The sequence below is a fragment of the Agelaius phoeniceus genome, chromosome 5 (assembly GCF_051311805.1).
Source record: "Agelaius phoeniceus isolate bAgePho1 chromosome 5, bAgePho1.hap1, whole genome shotgun sequence".
Classification (NCBI taxonomy): Eukaryota; Metazoa; Chordata; class Aves; order Passeriformes; family Icteridae; genus Agelaius; species Agelaius phoeniceus.
This window is the reverse complement of record NC_135269.1, coordinates 70,163,345-70,189,705: the sequence shown is the minus strand read 5'-3', so window position 1 is coordinate 70,189,705 and position 26,361 is coordinate 70,163,345. Positions and strand designations below refer to the sequence as shown.

General features: G+C 43.5%; 1 protein-coding gene across 5 annotated transcripts in view; it reads left to right on the top strand.

Moving 5' to 3' along the window:
• Positions 1-26,361, top strand: part of LOC129120120 (endonuclease domain-containing 1 protein-like) — a 164,111-nt gene that overhangs the window by 99,688 nt on the left and 38,062 nt on the right. For 2 of the 5 annotated variants that reach the window (XM_077179269.1, XM_077179268.1), the window contains one exon: positions 24,625-25,799. The exons of 1 other annotated variant lie outside the window; for it this stretch is intronic. The gene's annotated coding sequence lies outside the window, so the exon portion shown is untranslated. Of the gene's footprint in view, positions 1-21,027; positions 21,200-21,313; positions 21,903-23,112; positions 23,213-24,624; positions 25,800-26,361 lie in introns of those variants that run through there. 2 more of the 5 variants (XM_077179271.1, XM_077179272.1) reach the window with 2 other exon arrangements.

Below are 26,361 nucleotides of genomic sequence, written 5' to 3'. Positions count from 1 at the left end.
TTTATTAATTACTATGGCAGAGTTACAGCCCCAGCTGTGACCTCTCTGTAGTCAGGTGCAGTCAAGCTGTTGTCCAAGGTAAGGTCTCTGCTGCCCTGTTAAGTCATATTAAGTTGTACACAGTCCATTCTCAATACTTACTGTAATAGAGCAAGTCCTTTTCAAGCCCAAATAGAGGTGAGTGACTGCAGGAAGTGACAGGGCTTGTCTGAGCTGCCAAAAAGGTATTTACTAAGGAATAACTTCATATGCAGTGTTCTGAAAACACCAGTCCCTGCAGGTTTTCATTGGTAGCCAGATAAGATGCCTCACCACCCTCAAAATAAAGAATTTCTCCCTAATACTGAGTCTAATCCTGCCCTCTGGCAGCGTGAAGTCGTTCCCTCTTGTCCCAAGTCCCTCTCCAGGTCTCTTGAAGCCCCTTTAGTCACTGGAAGGATCTCTAAGTTCTCTCTGGAGCCTTCTCCAGGCTGATCAACCCCAATTCTCTGGCCTTTCCTTATGGCAGACGTGCTCCAGACTTTGGACCATTTCATGGAATCTTCCTCATCTTGAACATGATCACCTGTTGCAAAGTATGTTTCCTATAAAGCTTGGAACTGCAGCCAAGACAGCTTGTACAGTACACAGTATTTACTCATTTTTTTTAATCCTAGACAAATCCAGAAACAATTTGCTGTACTTAAGCAGATGTTTCTTACCATTAAAACAGCCCAAATCACTTGCTGATGTTCAAATGCTGTAGTAACTGCAGAATAAAATCCAGAGGAACATGGGGTGTGTTTAATACAAACCTTTTGGGTTATAGATCTGTCAAACCCTCACATTTGCATTCCTTACCTAAGCAGAGATCCTGGTGGTGTTTACACGTGCTTTGGGAGCTGCAGGAACTGAACTGCCTTGTCAAAAAACTCTGCTCCCAATTGCCACCTGTGGCTCTGCAGGGACACAGTTAAAATATTTACAGTGGCAGGACTAACTAGAAGTTTGTTTATTGTTCTGCTTGATGGGAAAACTTAGCACGACAATTTTAAGAGTAGCGTGAGACCTCTGTGGAAGTGTGGACAGATTCTGAGTGCACACAGGGATGAGAATCTTGAAGTTTCCCTTCTGGCTAATTCATAGTTTGGTTTTGTCAGTGACAGGGTTGTGCAGCATTTGCAATAAGCCTGCTTTGTCTTTGGCCATTTTTTTCCATATGGGTGTGTTCTTCCTTTTCATTATGTTGTTTTTCTTTCCTTTTTTTTTTCCCTTCCCCAACACAGCCACTCCTTTTATTTTAAGAATAAACTAGCTGCTTGCTGAGCAGAAAAAACCCAAAGTTTCATATACACAGCAGTTCTGATCCGTGTAATCCTTTATTTACCTGCAGGGGCAGGTGCAGGGAGCTGCTGCAGGAATGGACTTTTCCAAGGCTTGGGTTACATAAGGGGTCAGTATGTTGTAGCTCCTACAGTGAAAGTTGTGAACAACATGATCAAAGGTGCATTGGTGAGAAATAAAACCTTTTGGCTTGGCTTGTTTCACTTCATTCTGCCCCAGAGAGTTCTGAGCCTTTCAGCTCATATTTTAACCACCCCACTGACATGAAGTTACACATCACAGGATGGCTTGGGTTGGAAGGGACCTCAAAGATCATTTGTTCCAGCCCCTTGCCATGGGCAAGGACACCTTCCATTATCCCAGGTTGTTCCAAGCCCCATCCAACCCAGCCTTGAATCCTTCAGGGATGGGACATCTTCTCTGGACAGCCTGTTCCAGTGCCTCACTCCCCTTATAGTGAAGAATTTCTCCCTGATACCAAATCTAACCCTGCCCTGTGCTAGTGGGAAGCTGTTCCCTGTGTCCTGTCACTCCATGTCCCTGTCCAAAGTCCCTCTCCAGCTCTCTTGGAGCTCCTTTAGGTGGGTGAAGGCTGTTTCAATGTCTCCCTGAAGGCCCTACATATTATCTTAAATTTGTTTCCTGCTGTTGTAAAATAGATTCTACTACTGGAGGTTCTATCTTCTAATGCTTTCATTACCCAGAGTTTTTCTTGTTTGTTGCTCAAGGGAAAGTGAGGGGAACAACTCACTTGATCTCAGCAAACCAGAAAGCAGCAGCTCATGGCTGTAGTGCCTGTGTAATGCTGAGATAGTGTCTGTAGGAGAACAACCAGACAGCTTCAAGAAACAAGATACACTTTTTAAAATTGCTTTGGTTTTTTTAACATGTTGAAACCATTTATATTGCTGCAAAGGGGTAGGGCAAGGAGGGTGGTAAAAAAATACATCACCCATCCCTTGTGATTTTGTGGTTTTGTCTGAATAATTTTTTTTCAATCCCCTACGATCAGCCACGCATTTCAGTTGTGATAGCTGCCCCAAGAACGTGGCTGCATGCAAGATGTCTCATTTGCCTAATATTAAAAATATGTGTGTGTAATAACATTTTTTCTAATGCTTCCCATCTGGAAGATACGTCACACACTTTTGCATTAAAATTCATAGCACCCTTTTTACATATTACAGTGCTTTGTGATGGAGACTGTGCATGGAGTTGTTAATTTGCAGTTCTGGGCTGAAAAATAGTTCAAAGCAGCTTGTTATTTACTGCCAGAGACAAGTTTGCACTATTTGTCTGTCTTAGTCAGTCTGGTAGAACCAATACATTTGTGAGAGGCAATTTGTCTGCTTAAAATGTTACAGTTCATTTACCAGAAGAAATGCTGAGCAACTAACACAGAGTGAGGTGTCTGAGGACCTTCTTCCTCCAGTCCTTCAGGAGATGCCTGGAAGCTTTAAGGTTTTGGTCTAAAATACTTCTATTTCAAATCATAGTGGTATCATAACATGAGAATTCGTGTCAAAAATTGCCTCAAAATGGTACAGCTGTTAAAAGATAATGATTGTGCCATGTGGATGAGCAAGGCTGCATTCTTTCCTGAGTAAACTTAATAAAATAGTTCCAAAGAAAAGGTGCAGGGATCTGTTAGGATTATAGTAGGTAGAAAAGGAGCTTCTGAGTTGCTTGTGTACTTTTCAGATATATTTAGTGATAAGAACTGCTTAATCCATCTCCATTTTCAGTGTATAACCATCCTTTGAAAGGCTTGATTTTCAATGAGTCAGGCAGCAGGAAGCACCTGTGTGCTTAATTCCAGCTTGTGGTGACATCTTCTGGATGCTGAGCACTGCGAAAACATTTCACCTGTTACTTGCACAGTTGATTGCAGGTTGAGTTTTTCTGTGGCATGATCCACAGTCAGTGTTGTAGTAATAGGACAAACCAGTCCAAATCTGCTGTTGCCAGGCTTGTTGTCTCAACTGCTTTAAAATATTTGCTTTTCAAAAGGCTTTAAAAACATAACGATGCAAATTTGACCTGTATCTATACCAGCATGTTTGGAAGAAGCCCATCAACTGATTTCCATCCTGGTTTCAGTGTCTCTCCACTTTATTATTCTGAGAAAATTTGATGCATCTGCAGCGTGCACGATCTGGTTTTCTGATATGCAGATGCACAGCCTCGCCTATCTCCTGGAATCAGTGTAGCAACCGCTCTTACAAACGCTGTGACAATGTACAGCCTCCTATCTGAGAACCAGATCAGACTGAAATTGGGACTTGGTCCAAAAAGCAAAATACTGCAGTCAATCTACTTACTGTGTCAGCACTCAGCTCCGTTTGTGTGCGCTGCAGGGAGAGGAAGCGGGAAATGCACGCTGGCATCCAGAGACGGATTCCTGAGTCACGGAGGATGCGGGGATGGGTGCCGGTAATAGGAGGTGCTGAAAGGTTCCCATTTTTGCAGACACTGTGTGTGGGCTAAGAGATGTTGCAGGAGATGTTCTGAGCCTTGGTGGCACTCAGGAAGTCACTACATGACACTAGGGATGGATGCCATGTGACTTCCCTGTTTACACTTGTCTGTGAAGTGACAGAGTGACCGGACTGTGTCACAGCCTTGGCCTCTTGTCATGACCCTTGTGGGGATTTGTGGAGTCAGGCCCTTGCAAAACCACACTTCAAGTGCTGATGTGTTCAGACTGGGGTGACCTCTTGCCTAAGACCATACATTTCCTTCCCTTCCTCCAGCCCTGCTGCTATTCTGGGCTGTGGGCTGGCACCGCTCCTGGTCCAGCGGGCATTGCTCCGGGGGCAGGTGGGCTTCCTGCTGCATGGCTCACCCTCCACTCTGCCTGCTTCCCACTTAACCCTCTCATTCCTCAGTCCCTGGGCTTCCCTCCTGTCCTAAAATTGCCTCAATCTTGGGAGAATCATCCACCCACACTCCTGGGAGAGGGGGACCCGTGTGTGCCTAATGCTGCTCGGATCGCACGGGAGCGCAGCATGTTCTGCACAGCAGCAGGGTCGTTTTGGGGTTGTAACACTAAATATTTCAAAAGTAATCACACTTCTAGAAGCAATTTAAGCACTCAAGTTTCTGGGTGAAAGCCAGTTGCCAGGGTTTAATCTGCACCCTAAAGTTCTGCTGGTAAATCTGACCTGGCAGGTCTGCCTGTGTACGGGAGGATGGCAAAATACCTTCCCTGATAAAGAGCAGTAGGACCCTCAATGTGCACAGCAAAAATAAAAACATTATAAAGGATTTATAAAGTTGTTACTGAATTGTAGATGTGCAGCAGAATCCATGGATGGGGTTTGGCTCTCATATAATTATATTTTTTAATAGTAAATTGGGATGCAAAGAAACTTACTGCAGCTGGAACTCTGTGCTGAAGAAAATCATTGGGATCCAATGCCAGGAAGTTTTCATGACTGTGATTACAACTTGTTGCTTGCACTTCCCACATAACTTTCAGTGTCAAAAGCACTTTTATTTATCCATTAAGCTTCTTTTTTTTGGTAAAATAAAATTTTTGGTTATGTTTTCCCATGGCTGTCTAGTAAGTACTGAGTTTCTTCTAGGGAAGCAGGGGGACAATATGTATTTTGAGCCAAAGTACTATGGCACCTAAGAAAATGGGGTTTCTGTTCTTAATTGCCAGTTTTCTTTCTATCTTCTGCCGTGTCTTGGTTTAAAAAAAAAATCAACAAGCCCATTGTGATGCTTTTGATTAGGCTTCAGCAGAGATAATAAAAGTTGTAGTGTCTCTTTGTGAAAGGAGTTTTTAATTATTGTTAATTGTACTTGCCAGCTTCATGTCTGAAGGGAAACGGAGGTGACCTCATCCTGAAAGTTGTCAGTCTCATGCTGGTGTCATTCACTGCCTGGAAAAGAGGTTGGGGTTTTGTTCCTTGTTGCTTCTTTTAATGAGGAGCTGTCCACAGGCCTGATGGGCTCTGTGGCTTTGGGAATGCTGTCCAAACTCTGCTTCAGTAGCAGGCTTGTTCCTGGAATGTTAAAGTGAGTTGTATCTTAGGGCATCAGCAGAGTCTCAGACCTGTGATGTGCCCATTCCAGTAACATCTCTGGCAGCAGCCAGTACAAAAGACTTTAGGGAGAGGTGATGGAGTCCTTGTAAAAGTCAATTATTAAAGATTCAAAGGGTTATTTCTGCTCTTTCATACTAGTCTTAATAACCTTGGGTGTTTCCATTCTCTATCTAAAAGTTTAATTTCTTAACCCTTCTCCAGTCCTGCCTTTAGCATATTCTTGTGAGGTCCCCACTTAACCTGTGCTTTGCATTTAAACAAATGACAAGAGAGATTTCCTCACCCTTTAGACTGCAAAATGTGCAGGGCAGTGGGGGTTGTATGTCTGGGGAGTTCCAGGGTATCAGGACAAGTCAGCATTCAGTTGTGGCCGTGATGTAAATGCCAAAATATTTACAATCATTTCGGTTCATTGAGCATCTCCGTATGTCGGGAGAAGGATGACGAGGATACGTTTTTGTCTCCCTTCACTGCTCTGTATTTCTTAAGCTGTTACTTCATTTCATCTCAAATGAACCCTCTCTGAAATACCCTGAACTTTTCAATTCCATTTCAGTTCACCCAGTGCCATCTGCCACGGTGTCTGCGATGTATTTCAGTCCTGACGAAATCCCCCTTCCTCAGCGGTACCTCCACACGCTGTCGTAAGGATGATGTGACAAGCGAAGCTGGCAAGTTGTTCCCACCTTTGTTGCCAATTATAAAGCAGTGTAAAGAGGCAAATTCTGACAGCCTGTGTCCTTAGAGGGGTTTGAATACCAAACTCGTAGTGAAATCATCAGCAGTGAGGCTCTTGAGCATCCCTGAGGCTCTGGGCTGGGCTCTCTGCTCACCTTTTGCTCAAGTAGTCTTTCCCTGACGTTCATCACTTCTTTGCCTGACTCAGATGTGCATTTAAAGCTGCTGATTATTCAGCAGCATCAAAACATTTACTTGTAGATACAGAGAGCACAGTTCCCTGTAAAGGGGAATAAGCTTTTTCAGCCGGTTTGTTTTCTAATCCTGGAGAAATCTGCAAGATCAGTGAGCCTGGTGTGTGTAATGGGTCTCTTCAGGGCTGCCAGATGTGTTGGGGACTGTGGTCTGGAACTCCCAGTTGATCTCATTCCTTTGCTTTCTGCTGCTCATTAAAAGATCTAAAAAGAATTAGAATCTCAGTGGTGTGAGATGTTCAGGCTGTCTGAAATGGTTTTCATTCTGCGGCTCCCAGATTTTGTTCAGGCTAAAGAGATGAAGTTTTCCTGAAGAAAACCACATTTTTCAGTAAAAACACTGAATTCAGGTCACCTGAGACTGACACTACTCAGTCCTCCTTTGCTGTCTTAAGGTGAGGATTGCAAGAGCAACTTAAAGGATTGTTCTGAAAACTATAGTAGTTAGTGCTTCTGCAAGCCTGCCAAAATACATACTAAATGCAAATATTTTTAAGCCTTTTCACCTCCCAGAGTTGTTTTGGTATTTTGTTCTATCCTGAACAGAAACACAGGAGACTGAGATCTTGTCTCATTCTCACAAACCAAATAGTGGCTTTTCAAAATACTCCTGGAATTACTGCTCTGTATAGTTGTATAGTTGTGGCTCCCAGGTTTCAAAATGGGATAAAGAACCTTTTCCCAGCAGGAATAAACACAACATAGCTCCTCTCCCATGCCAGACAAGCTTTTCATGGTGTGTTTTGGAAGTACATATTTCACATGGGCACAACTAGCTCTTGATTTAAAAAAAACCAAAATTACTTGAAACTACTCAGGGGCACAAATAAATGACTGCAAGAATACCAGAGAATTGAGCAACAGGCAAAGGACATGTTGTTTCCTTTAAGAATTCTGACTAGAAATGACGTCACTTAGATAGTTGGGATGTTTGTGAGCACTACAGGACTTGGAAAGGGAAAGCAAATCGGAAAAACACTGGGGAGCTGAACAATTTGTTTTGTTTTATGACTCCCTGGTCGTTTAATGAGGGAGCTATTACTCATGCGCTGTCACTGCACATCTAGAAAATTCCTCTGGGTTTAAAAACTGGCAGGGAAAAGTAGTTTCCTAAAAAACACTGAATTAATGAGATAAAAGCCATTGCTCAGGAGTCCCTCGCAGGAAGAGTTGGGGGCGGAGCTGTGCAGGGCTCCCCGTGTGTTGGAAATCTCTGCAGGGGATTTCAGAGAGCACACAGGACTGGCAGGGATTCAGGGAAGTGATGCAGCAGATATGCTCAGCATCTGGCTTTTAGGGTACAGAACTGTGGATTTGAGCAGATAAAAAACCCACAAGTTTGATTGGGGCATTGTAGCCAAGCCTTCCCCTCCATTCCTTTGCATCTGAAAATATCTGGGACTGGAGTGTTTAAGGAAAGAAGTTTGTGCTCATGGGCAATGATACAAAGCAATGTATTAATAATATTGACTCATGAAGTGAGGCCTGTTGTATTTAAGAAGAAAAAGAAGTATTTGTGGTGTGGGCCTAATTATCCAGCTTTAAATGATTTTTCATGGCTTCATAATCTGTATTCCTATGATCTGTCAGACTTCTGACTTCTTGCTTTGAGACTGCTTTGCTTTATAGACCTGTATGGTATTTTACAGTGCTGTACAATGCATTTTTACTTCACTTATTTGAGCTGGTTTAGCCTATCTTGTCACATCCACACAGGATACACATTATCCTCACCTTAACTGGAAACCTAATACAACTTTCATGGCCCTGAGGGCAGGATGAGGGTTGTTCCAGTTAGGTGTTGTAGTAAGCAGAGTGCTGTTCCAGTCTGGAAATGCAAGGGAATATTCCTCACCAACCCCCTGACACAATTATTCCCTCGTAGCAGAAGTTACTGTAATTCCTTTTGCCAAAAAAATGCTGATAAAGCAGAGGCTGTTAGGAGGGAAATCCATAAGGAGTCTGGAAAAGTGTGATGTAAGGATTAGTAATAGAATTAGCAAGCTGCTGTAGCAGTTCTGCTACAGTTTGTCTTAAATTACAACACCTCAAACATAATCATCATAATTCCTTGTCTCACTGCAGTGCTGTGCTGTAGTCTAAATCAGTTTTGTCTTCTCTGTTACTGTCCTTTTAACCACTTTCAAAATTCTTTTAATTACTCATTTTTCATCAAGATTATCACCAAATTTTCCATGCAGATACAGAAGTAGTTCAGGAAGGGTTGTGTATTTTAAGCTTCAGCCCAAAATGATGTTTAGCTGTGTCCCTTTGCACATGCACCATGTACCCTTTTCAGAAATACCCAGTACTGAGCTTTTACAGCACATAGATGCCCAGTTTATTGTATCCATGCTGGATTTTTGCCCTTGGGTGTGGAACTCAACTGCCTGGGCCAGAATCAGAAAATAATTATTAGAAAATAATTCCTACATGTGATGTGAAAAAAAGTCCTGGATCACAGGGCAGAGCTCCATTCCCATTCCTGAGACAGAAAGAGACTGAAAAGACTGGGGGGACCCCTGAGGTGTTGAGAGGGTGACAAGGGTGTGGATGTCATGGGATTTTGGAATCAGAATAAGCTCTGTAGAGAGAAACACTCCAGAGGGCCCTTGTTGGTGATGCTTCAGACAGGGATTTGGGCATCAGCTGCTCTGAGGTTGTGTGTGCCTGGCAGGGAGCACAGGGAAGCTCAGGTTTGGTGTGGAACACTCTGTTGGGTACCAGGAGCCACACAAACGATGCAGAGACGTGTTCAGCCTCACATTTTGCACCTGTGCTGCTCCAGTTTGCCAGGGTGGAGTGAAGCTGAAGGCTGAACAGCACAGAAAGGGGCTCTCCTGCTTTTCAAGTGGAGCTCCAGTATCCACTGGAAGGTTGGTGACCACCAGGGCCTCTGTGCAGCCTTGTTCTAGAAAGGGCTCTGGTGCTGGCATGGATTTTGGTGGATTTCAGGCTGTTCCAGGGCACTTAGTAGTGTTCAGGCTGCTTTTTTATCACAGGAAATTCTAGGTGAGAAGCAGGTTCCCTCACTCCAGCTGGGACACCTTTGGCTGTGGTACAGCACATGCTGATGGCCCAGCAGCTCCTGAATAGAAAGTTCTCTCACTCCAGAGTCTAGGCACCTAAATCCTGCCAAAATCCAGGCAGAGCTGGGACAGACCACGTGGCTGATGCCTGCAGACTGCAGTCTCATGGCAGGGGACACTGTGGACAGCCACATGTCCCTGCCCGGTGCTGCATCCCCATGAAACAGGACTGGCCCTCCCAGAGCTCCAGCCCTGTGTGCACTGCACTAACACAAGAAAAAATTTATGGCTTGTTAGTGAAACCTAACTTAATTTTCCTGTTAATGAAGCTGTAATTGCAGTCCATTACTGTGATCATGGTTCAGCTGATTCCCCTCCTTGGCTGAGGGTGCCTCCAGTGCTGTTTTCCCTCTGTGCTGGAAGGGCTGGTGAGTGTGAGAGGCAGATCTGACCTAACTGGGGTTGCTCCCACCTTGGCACTGCTGCAGGTGCTGCCTGAAACCTCCCTCCCAACACCATCCAGGGCTCTCCTCCCAGCTCCTGCTTTACACATGGCCTTTGGAGTGCAGATATGTTTAAGGGACTGTCAGGTTTTATATTTAAAGACTTTCCTCTTCTATTTTTTTCTAAAGCTTTACTCTGTCAAGGCCTGTGCAGCTGGCATTACACAGCACATACTTTATTATCCCAGTCATCACTTCAACCATTTAATCCTTTTAACCTTCACAGTGGCTACAGTAGGAATTATGGGGAGTGAATTTCCTCTTGAGTGAATTTCCTTGGCCACTGTTAAAACCACAAAGAAATCCAGAGTAGTTCCATGAAAAAAGGGATCTCTTGATGGGACTGTTTGCAAAGGACTGGAAGGGGTGAGAGAAATGAGAAGTCAGTCCAGCTGCAGGGAAATGGCTGTGGGGACACCACCATGGGCTGGCAGCTGCCACGCTCCTGCTCCCAACTTCCCAGACCTGTTCCAACCACAGAAAAGTTAATTCAGAACAGCCAGCCCTGCTGGGCAGGGAAGGGACCTTGCTGCCAGATGCTATTTGTGTTGTACATTATCTCCATAGGTTTTGCATCTGTCTTTCCTGCAGTTTTATTTTTTGCCTTCAAAATTCCCTTTTTCTCATTGTGTCTAGTAATTGAATTTGCAAAATACTACAAAGTGACACTAGGATGTGCCTGTTAACAGAGGAGAATAAATTAATTACACGCTGTGAACTAACTGAACTCATTTAGTAATTGATGAATTAACTTATGTGTTCAAACAGGAGAACTTGAATGCTGGCAGAATACACAGTGAAATCTCTCATTGACTGAATCACTAGAGGTTTTTTTAGGTTTCTTTTTCCTTAGTTTAGTAATGGCCACATTTTTAGAATTAGGAAGTTGTATCAGTCATGTGCAATTTAGGGTTCACCTCTCTGATTCCATCCTACACCACTTCCAGATTGACATCTGCCTCGAATTCATTGGAAACTTTGATGGTTCCAGTTGCTTTTTCTTAACCAAATATCAACACTAGTTCTTCATCCTTCCTTTTTTACACTGGTCAGACTTTCAACAGCATCAATCATGCTTCTCTTTGAGATTCCATCCTGACTGAATAACCATGGTTCTGGGGGTTTTGAGGTCTTGATCATATTTTTAATGTGCACAGTGGTGTTATGTTCTCTGTGTGCACATTCTGCATCTTCTTTCTTCCCAGATTTCCACTGCAGTAATGGATTTGATTATGCTCTCTCTTTCTCTGTAGTCAAGCTCCAGACCTGCACCTGTGTGCAGCATCATTTTGTTTTCCTTCCAGGATGTTTGTGTGGCTTGTACACGTGGCTTGATAGCAATCTGCTGCAGCCCAGTTCTGTATCAACAGAAAGGAGCTTTCTCCCATGCCAACCCTCTGTAAATGCCACAAAAACACCTTTGTGTTTAAGCCTCTATTTTAAAACTTTATCTTCCTATGATGCCTGCAGTAGAAAGGCTGTTAATCTGCCTTTATATCAGGTTTTATTGTCTTATTATTCCTTACACTTTCTCTTTTTTTTTTTAATGTCTCTCTTTCTTGCCTCAGGCAGCAAACTAGAAAACCAAGCTCATTTTATTCTGTTTTATATGAAGCTTCTAGATCAGTGTGTCTTGGTCTCTGTCCTGCTGCAGTAGTTTCCTTCCTTGGAAATCACTGGGAAGGTAAACACCTACTGCACAAACTGAATTTCTCAGGTCCCAGAGAAAATCAGAACTTGATCTCTCCTTTAATGCTCCAGTGATGAGATGCTGACCTTGTTTGCAGCTTCAAAAGGTGGAGCCAGTTGTGGGGAGGAGACTAAAAGGATCAGCAGTAATTTGGATGTATGTTATGTTTTCTGATGGACAGGGACATATTTTTCTAATGCAGCTAAAGTTGTTCAATGGATGTTGTAGATCAAAGCAGAACCAAATTTATTTTCAGAATCCAACAGCCCCTTTTCCCATGCCTTGCCTGGCTGTGTTCAATACATGGAGCATTATGTTGTCCTCTAATTAGCTCTGTAATTTCCATGGTGTGTGCCAGCATCAGTGTTTACTATTGAAGCACAATGTCTGCTTTTATCCTCATGCTGTGACTGTCCTGTCACAGAAGTCACATGCACAAACTGAGTAGTAGAAGGGGTTCAGGAGTAAGGACCAGTAAATATTCTAAGCTGTGCATGGTGGTGCAGGTGTGATGGATTGCAGCACTGCCAGGTGCTCACCACTTGATCCAGATGGTCCTTGCTCAGCATGCAGTGAGGATCCCTCTCCTCTCCTGGATCTTCCAGTCCTTAGCATGGCTAGCAGGGCATTGATCAATCCCTAAAATCTTGATTTTTACCATAACTGTGTGACTGCATTTCATGAGGGGAGGCTGAAGTGGAAATGCAAACATGCATTTAAATAAACCATTTTATACATTCCAGGTGCTGATCTCAAGAGGGCATCTTGCATATGCTAGAGGAATATGTTGTTTGAGGGAAAACCTGCTTATAAATCTGTGCAAATTGCAAGGTAAATAATTTCTGTTTCCAGTACCCTGATGGAGTAAGAGCTCTGCACTGGTTATTTTTCCTGCTATAAAGTATGTAGAATATAAATGTATCTGACATATGTATTTGTCACTGTGCAGCAGCAGAATGTAGGAAGTGAATATCTGTAAAAAATACTGATTTCTGCTTCATAGAATCCCAGAATGGTTTGGATTGGAAAGGGACCTTCAAGACCATCTAGTTCCAACCCTCTGCCATGGGAAGGGACACCCTCCACTATCCCAGGCTGCTCATTGCCTCATCTGGCTTCTTTGCTTCTTCAGCATAACAAGGAAGGTTTCTAAAGTGCTTTGTTTCACTCTGAAGATATTCCTGGCTTGGGTTTCAGGGTTTTTTTGCAGTGTCATATGTGATGGGAGGAGTACAGAATATTTGTCTTTCACTGAAAGGTCCTCTGCAGTGTGTTCCTGAGGCGTGGGAATTGAGCTGAGGTTAAAACTTGAAGTGGTCTGATTGAACTTCCTATCTTTCTTAATTGTTATCTGCTTTCTGTGTGATAATTTTAATTTCGCTTCCTCTTGGGTAATGGTGGAGTAGTCTGAGTTTGTGTTGTATCAGACAAAAAAAAACACAGACTAATAAAAGTTTTGGTGCTGTTTATTGTTATTTTTTAAAGATACAGAGGAGCAGCTCCTTCCAGGTCACTTTGCATGCTTTGACAGACAAAGTGCCTCGATGAAGTGTGGAGCAGTGCAAATTAATCAGTGCTGGAGATAAGCAGAGGGGCAGCAGTGCCTGGCTTTGAGAGCTCACTTTGTAGGGACAGGAGTGGCTGTGATCCAGCTCATGGCACCAGGATACAAACAGCAGGTGTAGCTTTGGAGTGCTTCATGACAGGGGCATTTCTGCTCAGGGCTGGGATTAGAGCTGCTATTGAAACTTATATAACAGCCACAGTGCCAGGGTGGTTGCTAAAAATGATGCTCATCACTCTTACGTCCCATAAGCTGTAAGTCAGAAGAACTATTTTAAGCTGAAGAAATATTTTGGGTTTTTTATTCTTAATGGCCATTGTTTTTCTCCCAGACCCCACTGAGAGGATTTTAAATGTGTCAGGCAGCAGTGCCAATGAAAATATTGTTTTTATAATGTAAGACTTCGACAATCAGCAGTGAGTTTTGTTGTGGGTGGCTGCTTCATTATCATACCCTCATTAACATACCTCAGCAATCAACAGGGAGTTAGATTTTTTTATTATGGCTGTCCTGTCCAGTTTCTAAAATACATCAGCTTCTTTCATCCAGCAAATGGAGATCTATTTGGGAAAAAAAAACCCCTATTTTCCTGCCTCTGCTGCCCCAAAGGTTGGTGTTCTGCAGAAGGAGCAGTCAGCTGCTATGGTGATGGGCACAGGGTGGGAATGTGGACAGAAATAGAGGGAGGCTGAAGCCAGACTGTTCCTGCTTCCTTATGGTTTCAGTAGCCCTCTCTGAATTGGATGGAGGCTGATTCCAAGGATTTCACAGGTTATTTGTGGTTTTCTGCCTCAGATTCTCACAATCAGCACAAAATAATACTCAGGCAAAAAAGAAGAGAGTGAGATTCTCAAATGGATAATGTTTGTACAGGATGTATGTAATTCCCTGCAGAGCAGCTTGTGCCTGTTGTGCTGGGATTTGGATGCACAGAAATCTCCCTCCTCCCATCCAGACTGAAGTCAGTTTTTGGTAATGCATAATTCATATCCTGAAGCCTTTGTCACAAAAACATCTTACTGCCTTTCCCCCAGCTTGATAAGCCTGCTTTTGTATTTTTAGGATTTCCTTCCCTGCTAATCCCCCAAATCAGCCTGGTGAGGTCTCAAAACAGAGTTCAGAGTAAATCTGAGACAACTTTTACGTCAAGGATGTTGCTGTGTGCAGCAGGTGATTCTCTGGCACCTGCTGTTCGTGGATTCTGCCTCCACAAAGAATTATTCTCCTGTGGCACCACTGCCACAGGCAGTGCACAAGTGGACTGCAGCTCGAGGGATTCTGCCAGGAGGTTTGGATGTATTTTGGATACATCTCACAAGGAGTGCCTACACACACATTTTGTTGGGAAACAAAGACAGCAATTTTTAATTTTTTTTTTTGTGAATTTTTGGTGAGTTCTAATCCAAAATTACTCTTTCCAAAGGGAGCATGATGCCTGTATTTAGTGATGGGTTAGTGGCTCACCTCGATTACCTGTTCTGACTGTGAGTGCTCTCAAACAAGTACAGATTGTGAGGAGTCATAACGTGGTTAAAAATCTGCGTAAAACCTGCAGGAAAGGAGAAAAATGATTCTCAAGTTGTGTTTTAATTCATCTCTTTGCAGAACAACACAATTCAAACAACTTCTGGTGTTTTCTTCTTCCAGATTCTGAGGACAAACCTGTCAGTAATGAATTGTTCCAGAAGTACACAGAGAAAGCTCTTGCATGGTAGAAGCTGTTTTTTCTCAGGTACAGCACATGCCTGCCCCTCCTTAGCATCAGTTGTTGCAAATACCTTGTAGCCATCAGGCCTTTGCTGCTCAAAGCTTTGAGGAGCTTTGAAAGTACAGAGATGAATGCATGGTGTGCCTGCATAATGGGTAAATTGGATGTTTCACTAGTGGCAAATGATTGCCTTCATTTGAGGGCTCTTTGCCTGTTCCAGAGGATTGTTCCCCAGATCTCTTCACTTCATGGCACTTCTCAGTGCAGCTAAACAAAGCCCAGGAAGGAATGTGGAGTACTGTTATCAGTGTAGGAATCTTTTCAGTAATGGTTTGTTATTATTTTTTCCTCCCAAATGATCCAAATGCTTTTTTTTTCTTGCTGTTTATATCAAGCCACCACACACCTTCTGATGATGTTAAATTCCAGCTGTGGAGGCTTTGATTGTTTCTTGCACGTGGCTCATTTTGAAGTGACAGAATTGTTCAGTGAGAGAAATTCAAATGGAAAAAAATCAGGCAAACAGGCCTGTGGCGAAGGTTGAGCCTTGTGTAAAAATCCAGTAAAACTTGAGTAAGAACCTCAAGAGTTCAGTGTATTGATTTTCTTGTGAAAGTTCAAGAACTGTGTTTCCTTGCAGGCTGAAACTCATCTCAACTCCTCATGACCAGCTGAGCAAGAGAGATGGGATTTGATGCTATCCAAGGTGTAATTCCACAGTTCATGTCTTCTGCTAGTGCCAGCTTAATCACTTTCTGCCCACTCCCAGCCATTCATTCCCAGCTCAGCAGCAATGCAGTGCCACCTCTTCCCTGACCCTGTGGAAAACCAGGTGACTGAAAATAACTCACTCAAGAAAAGAAACTCCTCATTTTTTCCCTCTGTATTAGAATCCTTTGAATGAATTTCATGGCCCACAGGCAGTCGTGTTGTACTGCTGAAGGTGACAAGAAATGCAGCATCAGAGGCAGCAGTGAGCACTGGAGGGTGTCCCAGTGCTGTGTGATCTTGCTGTCAACAAAAATCTGCTCTGGGACCATATCCTGAATGAAGGGCTTTCACTAGCCACGGGATTATTTATTGACCTACTGCTTTTCATTTATTTTATTAAGGAAGATTAACATCTTCTTGTTAGGGCAGGTTTATTTTTTTTGACTTGAGGAGATAAACCATCTCTGTGAGAAGTCAGTCAGCTTTGTGGACAGCCATGAATGTCAATAAAGTCTTGGCAAACACAGTAGGTATTTATTCAGCATTGCAAATTAAAAACATTTTTCCTGCTTGTTTAGTGAAGGGAACAAAAAAAGACAAATTACAGAGCGGATGAGCTCTCTTGATAGTTGGAATTCATTAAGCTGGTGGTGAAAACGCTGGGGGATTGATGGTGCAGAAAAAGAAAAGATGAAGCAGCTTTTCCCCAATAGCTGTGGCTTAAGTTCAAGTTGAAAATGACCAAAAACAAAAAAAAATCCCTTAAAGACATCTGTAACTGACTTCACAATCCCAGTTTCTGTCTGGGTAGACAGTTCTTTCTCACTGCAGTTTGTATTAATTGGTTTTTCAGTTGATGGATAATTTCTCAGTGGCTCCTCCATCTCCATCATGCCATGGGGTGTCTGCAGCAGCTCATAAATGAGATCCATGGCCAGACATTAAGTAGGAAGTTCACAGAGTCCCTTCCCACGGTACAGACAGAGCCTTTCTGCAGACTTGTCACTCTGTCATCTTCCCTCAGCTCCACATTTTATTATTAAAATTTAAAAAAAAAAGGATTTAAAAAGTTCCAGTAAGTTGAGCAGTTTGTCAGATGTGATGCTCTCACAGGACATTGTCTGCAGATTCTGGCTCTGCCTTTCAGATGGATCATAAAGCTGTCGTGAGTGCAGCTCTAACAAAATCCATTTACACAGCTCCTGTTATGGCAGGGCATGGAAAGGAAGCAGTAGGACTTATTTTTTAATGAATTTCCTGTACAGAATCATTAGTCCACCGTGGAAGTCTCTCCAAGTCACACCCAGTGCATGCTCTGTGTGATTATCCCTGACGAATGGGATAAAGTGGCCACAGCTGACACTTGGAGTCACAGACAGTTCTCATGTCATTCCAAGAGCAGGAATTCTGCACTTCATCATTAGAAGAGAGAGGGTTCCCTACTAAGTGTTTAAATGCAGCTAAACCACCTGTAAATCACTGGAATTATTCAACAGCAAAACAAAGCCTTTGTAAACTTCATTCTTGCAGTGCTGTAATTGCAGACAAAACTTTACTCATTCAAGTGATCCCATCAATGTCAAATAAAAACATGAATTATGAAGCTTGTAAGATTAGAGCTTAAAGTCACTGACATGTCATTCCCATAATTTTCTCTGGAGGATTACAGAACACTTAATTTGTAACTGCAGAAACCTAAGTGTAATCAGATGTTCTTCCATCTACAGTTTTTTTATCTAAGTCCTTGAATTCTGGGTTGGTTCTTTCCTGTTTCCCAAGTTCTTACTTGTAAATGTGAAGACACTAACTGCTCTGTTCTTCTTCTTCCCAGTTCAAGGAGGAAATTGCCCTCAGCTCTTCAATCATTAAATCTGGGAAGGATGGAGCAGTCCAGGATTTGAAAATGTTTTAAAACTTCCAGCACCTAATTAGAAGGAGGCATCTTGGAGCAGCACAATAGCTCTCTATCTGCAGTTCATTTGGTTTTCCAATTTAGAAATGACAGTTTACAGCCCTGATGCCAGTGTGTTTCTCATTACCCTGCTCTAGGAGCACGCAGAGTTATTGCAAGTTTTGAAAGATGCTTTCTTCAAAAGTACAAATGATATTAAATGGCAGGATTTGCTCTCTGGATAGCCACATGGAGAAACTGTGGTCTGCAACCATCCTAAGGCTGGTGGTAAAGGCAGAGCCAGGCTGTTGGACCTCAGCTTCAAATTTGTGGATGTCGTGGATGCAACTGCATGGAAAAGATGCTGCAGCAGGAATTAGCCTTGTCCAAGGGAGACAGTTGGTGAATTGTCCATGCTTTCCTTGTTTAACAGCTGGATCTCTGGTTTCTTGGGCTTTTCCCATGAGGATTTTCTTGGAGAGGAGTGTGTTAGCTGTGCTGCTGACAGATACCCCTGTGAGAGTGTCCACACTGGCTTGATTTTCCCTCTTCAGGAGTTGGATTCCTGGTCTGAGCTGGTTGGGTTTGTTGTCCTTGGGGTAAATGAAGACAGAGCTGTGTGTCAGCAGGTGATGAAACTTGAGGAACAGGTGTAATTTTTTTTTTTTTAATGTGGTTTTCTGCTTCCTGAAGAGGAGATTGAGAATATTTGCCTGTCCTCAGGAGTCGACAGATGGGGTCATCTTGCATGGTGGTTTGGGGTCTGGAATGTCAGTTCTACAAGGACTGGCTGAGGGTTGAAAAGGAGACTCAGGGATGCCCTTATTTACCTGAAGACCAACATTTTCCTGAGAGGGAATCAGCCTCTTCTCCCAGGTAACAAGGGACAGGACAATGGCAAACAGCCTCAAGTTTCACCAGCAGAGGTTCAGGTTGGACATTAGCAAAAATTTCTTCACTGAAAGAGTGGTTAAACACTGAAGCAGGCTGAGGGCAGTGGAGTCACCATCCCTGGAAGTGTTCAAAAAGCAAGTGGACCTGGCACTTCATGCTAGGGTTCAGTGAGCATGGTGGTATTAAATCAAAGGTTGGACTTAGTAATCTTGGAGGTCTTCTCCAACCTCAGTGGTTCTGTGGTTCCAGTCAGCCTAAATCAGCTCTCACAGGGCTTCCAGAGGCAGGTATGGAGCATACCCAGGTGCAACAAACTGTAGGAGGGAAAAAAAGAAGATGCTTCAACCTCTTGAAAACACTTCAGCAAGGCAAAATTCTGGACTTCTGCATGGCTGAAGGAAAAAAAGAGTTTGGTTCTGCCTGCCCTTGAAAGCAGCTTCATTTTACCCATTAGTGTTTTGTGAGCTCGTGTGGAAGAATCCCAGGCAGCTGCATGCTCAGGGCAGAGCCCGGGGCCACGGGCACAGCTCTGTCCTGCTGCTTCCTGCCTGCTCTGCTCCACACAGGCACTTTCTGGACAGAAAAGCTGCACAATAAATCCAGTGCTGATGTGGCCTGGCGTGGTGACAGCTCTTCCAGTAACTGCAGGAACTGCCTGCTTGCAGAGGCCCAGCCTGCTCTGATGGGTTGTTTTCCTTAAAGCTGTTGTTCTGCACCAGATGGGGCACACGGTGTCTTTGTGCCTCCCTCTGCCATGCAGGCACTTTGTGGTGCCTTCTGTGCCCCTGCCCAGGGGTGATGTGTTCCTTTCTGAGAGGCTGTGATGGACCTGAGTGCTTCCCAGAAGATGGCACTGAGAGCAGGGCTGGGCAAACACTCAAGACTTGCTCGACATCGCTCTGCAGATGGGCTTTGGGTCTGATGTTTGTTCTGCCAGCTGAGATGAGGGGCTGCAGAGAGCTTATGAAAAAAGGAAAAAAAATCTCTTTGAAAGGGAGTAAATTGTCTAGAACACACTTCACTAGCAGATTTCCAGGAAACAACCCTCTGTCAGACTTCTTAGAAGCTGTGCTGGCTCCAGGTGCTAAGTGCCAGGTCTGAATAGCCCTTAATCAACTCAGTCCTTAACGTTAGGTTTGGAGAAACACTTTTCCCCTAATTTGCAAATCCCACCTCAGCCAGAGCCTGCTGACATGTGGGCAGGTTTCCAGACTCTGCACACCTTTGGGATGAATATTCAGCCTTCAGGCACTTATGTTCAACTTCTGTCACATGCTGGTCTTGGTGCTGCTGCTGTTGAAATGAAGATCTGGTAACATCTTCCGTGTTTTGCTGTCACAAGAGGGAGTTTTGCAGCAGTGCTGCCCTTGCTGGTGTGTCTGGCTCTAGTCTTGCTGTGGGCAGAGCTCAGCAGACAGAATGTGTTAATAGAAGACAGCAGCACAAGCAGGATGAAGGTCCTTCATTCCTTGTTAAAGCCTTGTACTAACAATGTTGTTCAAGCTTGACTAACAAAATGCCTCTGAGTGACACTGCTGCAAGCAATTCTCTTGCTGTTGGTAGCCCTGTAATAGAAAACAGAAGTGAGCATTTGAGTGACTCAAACCAAAATCAAGGGTAAGAATAAGAAAAAAGCATCAACTGTTTTAACAGGAAAAATAAAAACCCGACGTGGCTAGGTATTCTTCTGTGGCATTTCCAATTTATTGTTACAGGAATATCCTCCCAGCTAGACTCAAGCTCCCTCAGGAAGCTGGTTTCATATGGTGGTTTAGATTTAACTATTCATTGTCTAGCACCATTTGAAATCAGTGTTCTTGGAGGAAGAATGCCTGCCTACATCAGGGAAATGGACCCTCGGGAGCCTCAGAGGAAAAGAAGAGAAAGTCAACAACACCTTTTGTGGTTCTGCCACTCCAGTTAACCTCCACCACCAAACAAAGTCCCTCAGTGGGTCTGTGACCCCAGTGACCCCTGGGAGAGCAATGCACAGAATCATTTCAAAGGCAGAAATTCTTCTCTCATCATGTTTATAATATTTGTGAGTGGTGAGCAACAGCTTCAGAACCCAAGAAGATTTTGAGACAGAAACGAGGCAAAAAAGTAAAATACAGAATTGTAACTCAGTATTGAAGGTGTTGATTCTAGTGCCCCAACTAGTGACAACTACTACAACTAGTTCATACAACATGCTGAGGAATAAGGAGAGAACTACATGTGCTCTAAATTCTTAACTCCAAACCTGTTTTCAGCCTTACCTAGATGTATTTTTCTTACTGCTCCATCACACTTGTAAATACTTTGTGCATGTATCATACAAGGCAGACAATCAAATTTGAAACAGGTAATTTCTGCATTGAAGCACTGGGAGTTCTGGATGCTGTTTGCATCCCTCCTGTGTGTTTGGCTCTTTGTTGTGGCATGTTTGGCAGATCAGAATGTGTTATTTATGTTGTGTGACAAGACCTGCCAGAGTGCAGGTTGGTGGTTGGATGTGCTCATGGAAATGGCCATCAACTGAGAATTAGACCACAGGTGCTTGGTCATACTGTCCAAGTCTGCTGAAATCTGGAGAAGTCGTTCAAGATTATATTTTTTTGAAGTATTTTACTATACTAAAAAATGTATCAAATGGTTGATGTTGAAAATTTTCACTGTCTGAACCTCTGTTTTCTCACCAGTGCCTTGATAAGAATTATATCAAGTATTTGGGGATTCTCCAGTGTGAAATGCTGTCTTCATCCTTGCAGATCTCCATAACCCCTTTAGAGGATGACTGATTTCTTTTGGTGTTCAGAGTCAATAATAATTTCTAGCACCATTTGAAATCGGTTATAGTGATTGGGGAATTGCACCTCGAGAATTTTCACAGAAGAGGCTCCAGAGAGAAGCTTTAATGGTATGAAAACAGGGAAGTGTGTTATTTTAATGAATGGAATTGCAGGAATGCTACAAGTTTAAACTCTGGGAGGTGGAGAATTGTAAAAATGTATAACCCAAGATCTTGGTTTAGGTCCTCTGTGTGAAGATGATCCTTGAAATGGTTTGGAAAACCTTACAGTGCTGGGAGGGAAGATCAAGGGAGATGGTTTTCCCAGTGTGGATTTTGGATCAAAGAAGAAGAACCCCACCCTGTTGGCTTAATGATCTGTCTGTGAGGTATGAGGAAATAAAAGGAGCAGCAGGAAGCCTTCCAATCTGCAGCTCCCATACTCTGGACGTGCTGAAAGCAAGATCTCATGGAGGTTTTCCCTGCCAGCCTGAGAGCTTCTGCCATTCTCCTCTTGTACACTCCTTACAGAGTAAGCCATAAACAGCCTGAGTCACCTCTCCAAGGGGGTTTAATATATATGAATTCTGAAATTTCAGCTGTTCAGAGACACAGCTGGCTGGAGGCAGAGTCAAAGGTGGGTCCTGTCCCCAGTTCCAGCAGGATCTCATTATCCATGAAGACAATCTCTGAAAATCATCCTTCAGTCAGCTGATCATTTTGCATTCAGCTTTTTGGGAGTTAATGACACCAACTAACCTACAGCAACACATCACACACCAGCCTGCAGCAAGGCATCCCTGTAGCAGGGGATGTTTTCCTGGATGTCCTGGTGAGTTCAGCCATGTACTGCTTGCTTTTCCCACTGTTCCATATGGGGTAACTAAAAACAAGGGGTTTTCTAAACAAGTGGAGCAACTTTTGAATATTCAGAGGAATTTCTAAGGTTGTGGCTGGTTGTTGGAAGCAAATTTTAACCTTTTATCCCCTCTAGATTTTTTTCTGTATATGAAAATATATTGAAAGCTGGAGAAGGAATTTTGGCAAGAAGAAGTGACAGGATAAGGGGGAATGGCTTTGAACAGAGAGCAGGATTAGATCAGATATTAGGAGGAAATTTTTCCCTGTGAGGTGAGGTTGGTGAGGCCCTGGCACAGGGTGCCCAGAGCAGCTGTGGCTGCCCCTGGATCCCTGGAAGTGCCCAAGGCCAGGCTGGATGGGGCTTGGAGCAACCCAGGATAGTGGAAGGTGTCCCTGCCCATGGCAGGATGGGTTGGAATGAGGTGGTCTTCAGTTCTAATTAAGATTATCAAAAACCAAAAGGGACTTTGTGATCTCTTTCAAGTCTCTGGCTTCCATCCATTGATGAAATCCACCCTCATGCTCTGTCTCTTTCCACACAGAGCTTTGAGAAGTGGTGAGCATTGTGTTTAGTACCAAAAACTGTAGCTTAAGCCCTTAAATTAATGGAACAAATTACTGAAATATGGAAAGCATAGACTGGCTTGCAGCATGGGGAGGTTGCAGCAGGATGCAGAGCTCCACGTGTTTTAGGGGTTTTGACAGATGTTCTTGTGCAGGTTTAAAGCTGTGCAGAATTAAGTGGTGTTGGAAGTGTGACTTGCAAGTAATCATCACGTTTTAAGTACATCCCCTGCCTAAGTAGCTTCCATGCAGACAGTTGCTTAAATGATTTCTTGTGGGAAGTTCTTGAAGGAGCAGAGGGATCTGTTTGGAGTTTTGCTGCTTGTGCTGTGAGTATAGGATCAAAATGTCTGAACTTCAGGGAAACTTGTTAACACAAAAACTAATCTTAAGGTTTAAACCAGTTACAAAGTGGTGCAGAAACAGGTGGAGAAGGTTAATAATATTTTAATTCTTTCTGTGGAAAGCCAAGACATTCTTTGCACCCTACAGTCAGAAAAATGGAGCTGCCAAGTGCTTGAGTCTCGTGGAAGAAGTGAGATTTTCAGACGTGAGCACTGCTGGTGGTGTGCCTGTGTGCTCACACACAGGATTGTGTCCTGCTCATGGTCAATCTTCTTTACAGCAACAGGAGCAGAAAGGATGAAAAAAGGAAGAAAATTGCCTGATGAAAACAGAAGCATTTCAGCTTGAAATATATCTCAGGAAGAGGGAGGCGTATGTAACAAGTTGTTCTGTTCTGGTGTGGGTTTTTTTTTAATTGATCCAATTTGCTCTCAACTTCTGGCCTTTTCAAAAAGTGAAGCTACTGGAAGACAGGTCTTCCCTGTCACATAGATGTGGGACATTTTTGCAATTTTGCAAAATGGTGCTTACAAAACCTGCACCAGTCTCAAAATGCCAGTCAGGTACCACAATGGGTAAGTTAAATTACTTGTTTGCAAATCTGCTCCATCCTCCCATTTACAGACCCTGCAGCAGTCACAAAATGCAATGTGCAGGGGGATTGTTTCCATGGCCAGAGAAGTTTGTCCCGTTGCCAGTGTTCTGGAATGATGCTAAAATGAAATCAACACTTGGACTATGCCAAAAGCAGCACTGGAAGTCAACTGCTTCTCCAAAAACCCTCTCACTTCTGGATTAGTATAAAATGTGCTGGATGAGAGGGAAAGAAAGATGATGTCTGTTGGGAAATTTTTAATACAAAAATATTTCAGGAATGTCTGACAGTGTACACGTTTTTTATTAATGAGTCCTGAAACCGCTTCATTCTACTACATCAAGCCAAAATTTCAATTGTTGCAATTCATTTGTCTGAAAATTTTGTGATCTTGCATCACAGTCTCAAAATGTTAGGCTTCTACATAAGGATGTTCTGTGAAATCCACTGTATATTGGGAATCTGGGAGGAAAATAACCTGATTGTGTTGAGCAGGGGCTTGGGGTGATAGTGAAAAACTGCTTTGTTTTCACAGCAAATAAATTGAGGGTCAGAACTATAATTCTCATTATAATTGATAAAATATTCAACATTAATTAATGGAACAAGCAGGCATAGGATGCTTGTGAAAGATTGGAACAGTAAATGAAACAAAATTGTGATATTCTACCAGATGCTCCCTGATTCCTTCAAGCCAGTTTGAGACTTCTTAACCAAAAATATTTGGGACTTCTTAACCAAAAATTGTGTGGGATCTGCTGTGTCCTTAGCACACATTTCCAGGGGCAGAAATGTGTGCTAAGGACACAGCAGAGGTATGAGGAGGAGGATAAATTCAGGAATTGTGGCTTTTACTGTGGGCTGGTTGAGTCCTGCTGGGACCTTTGCTAAGTATGAAGCAGCAGAGGCTTGTGTTGGCAGAGCTTTGCTGTGCAGTAAAACAGGCTGTGAGAGCTCACAGCAGTGTAAAGGTGCCAGCAGAGCAAATTCTTCCTTGTTTGGGTAATCCTAATGAAAATAGTGTTAGAATTTCTAGCTATCTGGTGAATCTGATCCAGTGAGGGCAGTGAAGTAACCTGGGTTAAGCTGCCTGCAGCAAGAGGTTGTCACTTTTCAGATATCACTAGGACAGCTCTGCTCTCCTGGTTTCTGACAATGGTCCATCAAACTGCTGGGTTCTCTTCTCCAGGTGCTGCAGGAGCATCTCCTCTGGAAGCATCCGGAACTTTGGGGCTTCAGGCAGAAAAGCTGGACCAGCTGTGTGCTCCCACCTCTGCTGCTGAGCAAGAGGATGTTCAGTATGGACTGGTCAGTGAAGTGGTTACAGACCCTGGGTCAGAAGATAGTCCCACTCAGCTCCTTGAAATAGAAGGCAAAAAATGTTTTTCCTGATGTCATTCTCACTCTACTGGATTTCCAGCAACTTTCCAAGAACAGTCCATGGAGAGATGTGTGGCTGCCTGCTCTGCTGTCTGGATTGCTGGGTATTTAAGTCCCCTTTATGTGCAGTTTCTGTCTGTGCTGCCTTCTCAGCATCATGTCTGTCTCCCCCAGAGGATTCTTCTCTGGAGAAGCTGCCATGGAAGCAGATGATCTGTCCTGGGGGCAAGTCAATAAAACCATTTTCTCCGTGTCAAAGAAGTTTTTTAAAGCCCCCTTGGCACCAAAAAAAAAAAAAAGGAGAGGTGAGCCTTGGGATCACAAAGATTTGAGTTCAGTATTTTGGTGCTTGTGAAAGTCAAGGATTGGTTTGGGTTGAAGGGACCTTAAAGCCCACCCAGTCCCATCCCCCTGCCATGGGCAAGAACACCTTCCACTATCCCAGGTGGCTCCAAACCCTGTCCAGCCTGGCCTTGGACACTTCCAGGAATCCAGGGGCAGCCACAGCTTCTCTGGGCACCTGTGCCAGGGCATCTCCACCCTCACAGGGAAGAATTATTCTCATATTGTTGCAGAGGGAGGATTTTTTGGTCTTTACTTCTCCAAAGCAATCAGTGTGTCAAGCCCTGTGTGACTCTGGCTGGATTCCAGCCTGGAAAGCCAGACACTGACCCTGATTTGGAGCAGCACAGCCTGGGATGGAGTGGCTGGGAAGGGGCATCAAAGCCCTGTGTGGAGGAGCCGGCTGTGACAACAGTTTGCCAAGCAACGCATGGCAGAGCATGGACAGCAAGAGGAATGTAAGGCAACTTTTTTAACTTCATTGCTTCAAATATCATCACTGTCTGTTCTTCTATAACATTGCTGCACAAAAACCCAGTGGGATTTATTTATAATTGATGATTTTACGTGGAAGACACTCCAATGCCACCGTGCGGATTAAATCCCAGAACAGACTGACAGGTGTGAAATCCATGAGCACAGGTGAGTGAGCTGGTCTGTTAGTAGCCTCCAGAGGACCACAAAGTGATTTCCTCAGGTTTTACCATGATATAATCTTCAGTCCTGCCTGTCCTTACTGTGAAACAGACTGGGAAGAGAATGGCTTGATTGTTCCCCATATGGTCCATCATTACTAAAAATACCATGGGGTGATGGGATTGTCTGCTGAAAGGTGCCAAAATCCTTGTAAATCCAAACCTGCTTAAAAATCACCTCTACAAAAACCTAAATTTCTCAGGAAATTCATGGGAATTATCACGGATTTTCAGGCTTCCAAATAAGTTGTCATGTAAAGACTCTCCACTATGTTTCCAGTGTGAGAACTGAAATCACAACTTGAAGGAAAGAGAAATTCAGTGCAAGTAAATTTTCAAGATTTCTCTATGCAAATCAAAATTCTAGTTGGAGAACTTTGGAGTGAAACAATGGTGTAAACCCCCCCCAGTTTTTAGTTGAGATTAGCCTGGAAATTTTAAGGCACTCATGAATAATTTATAAACCAGTCTTCCCACGGATGAGCAGCAGGACGAGAGCGTGGCTACGT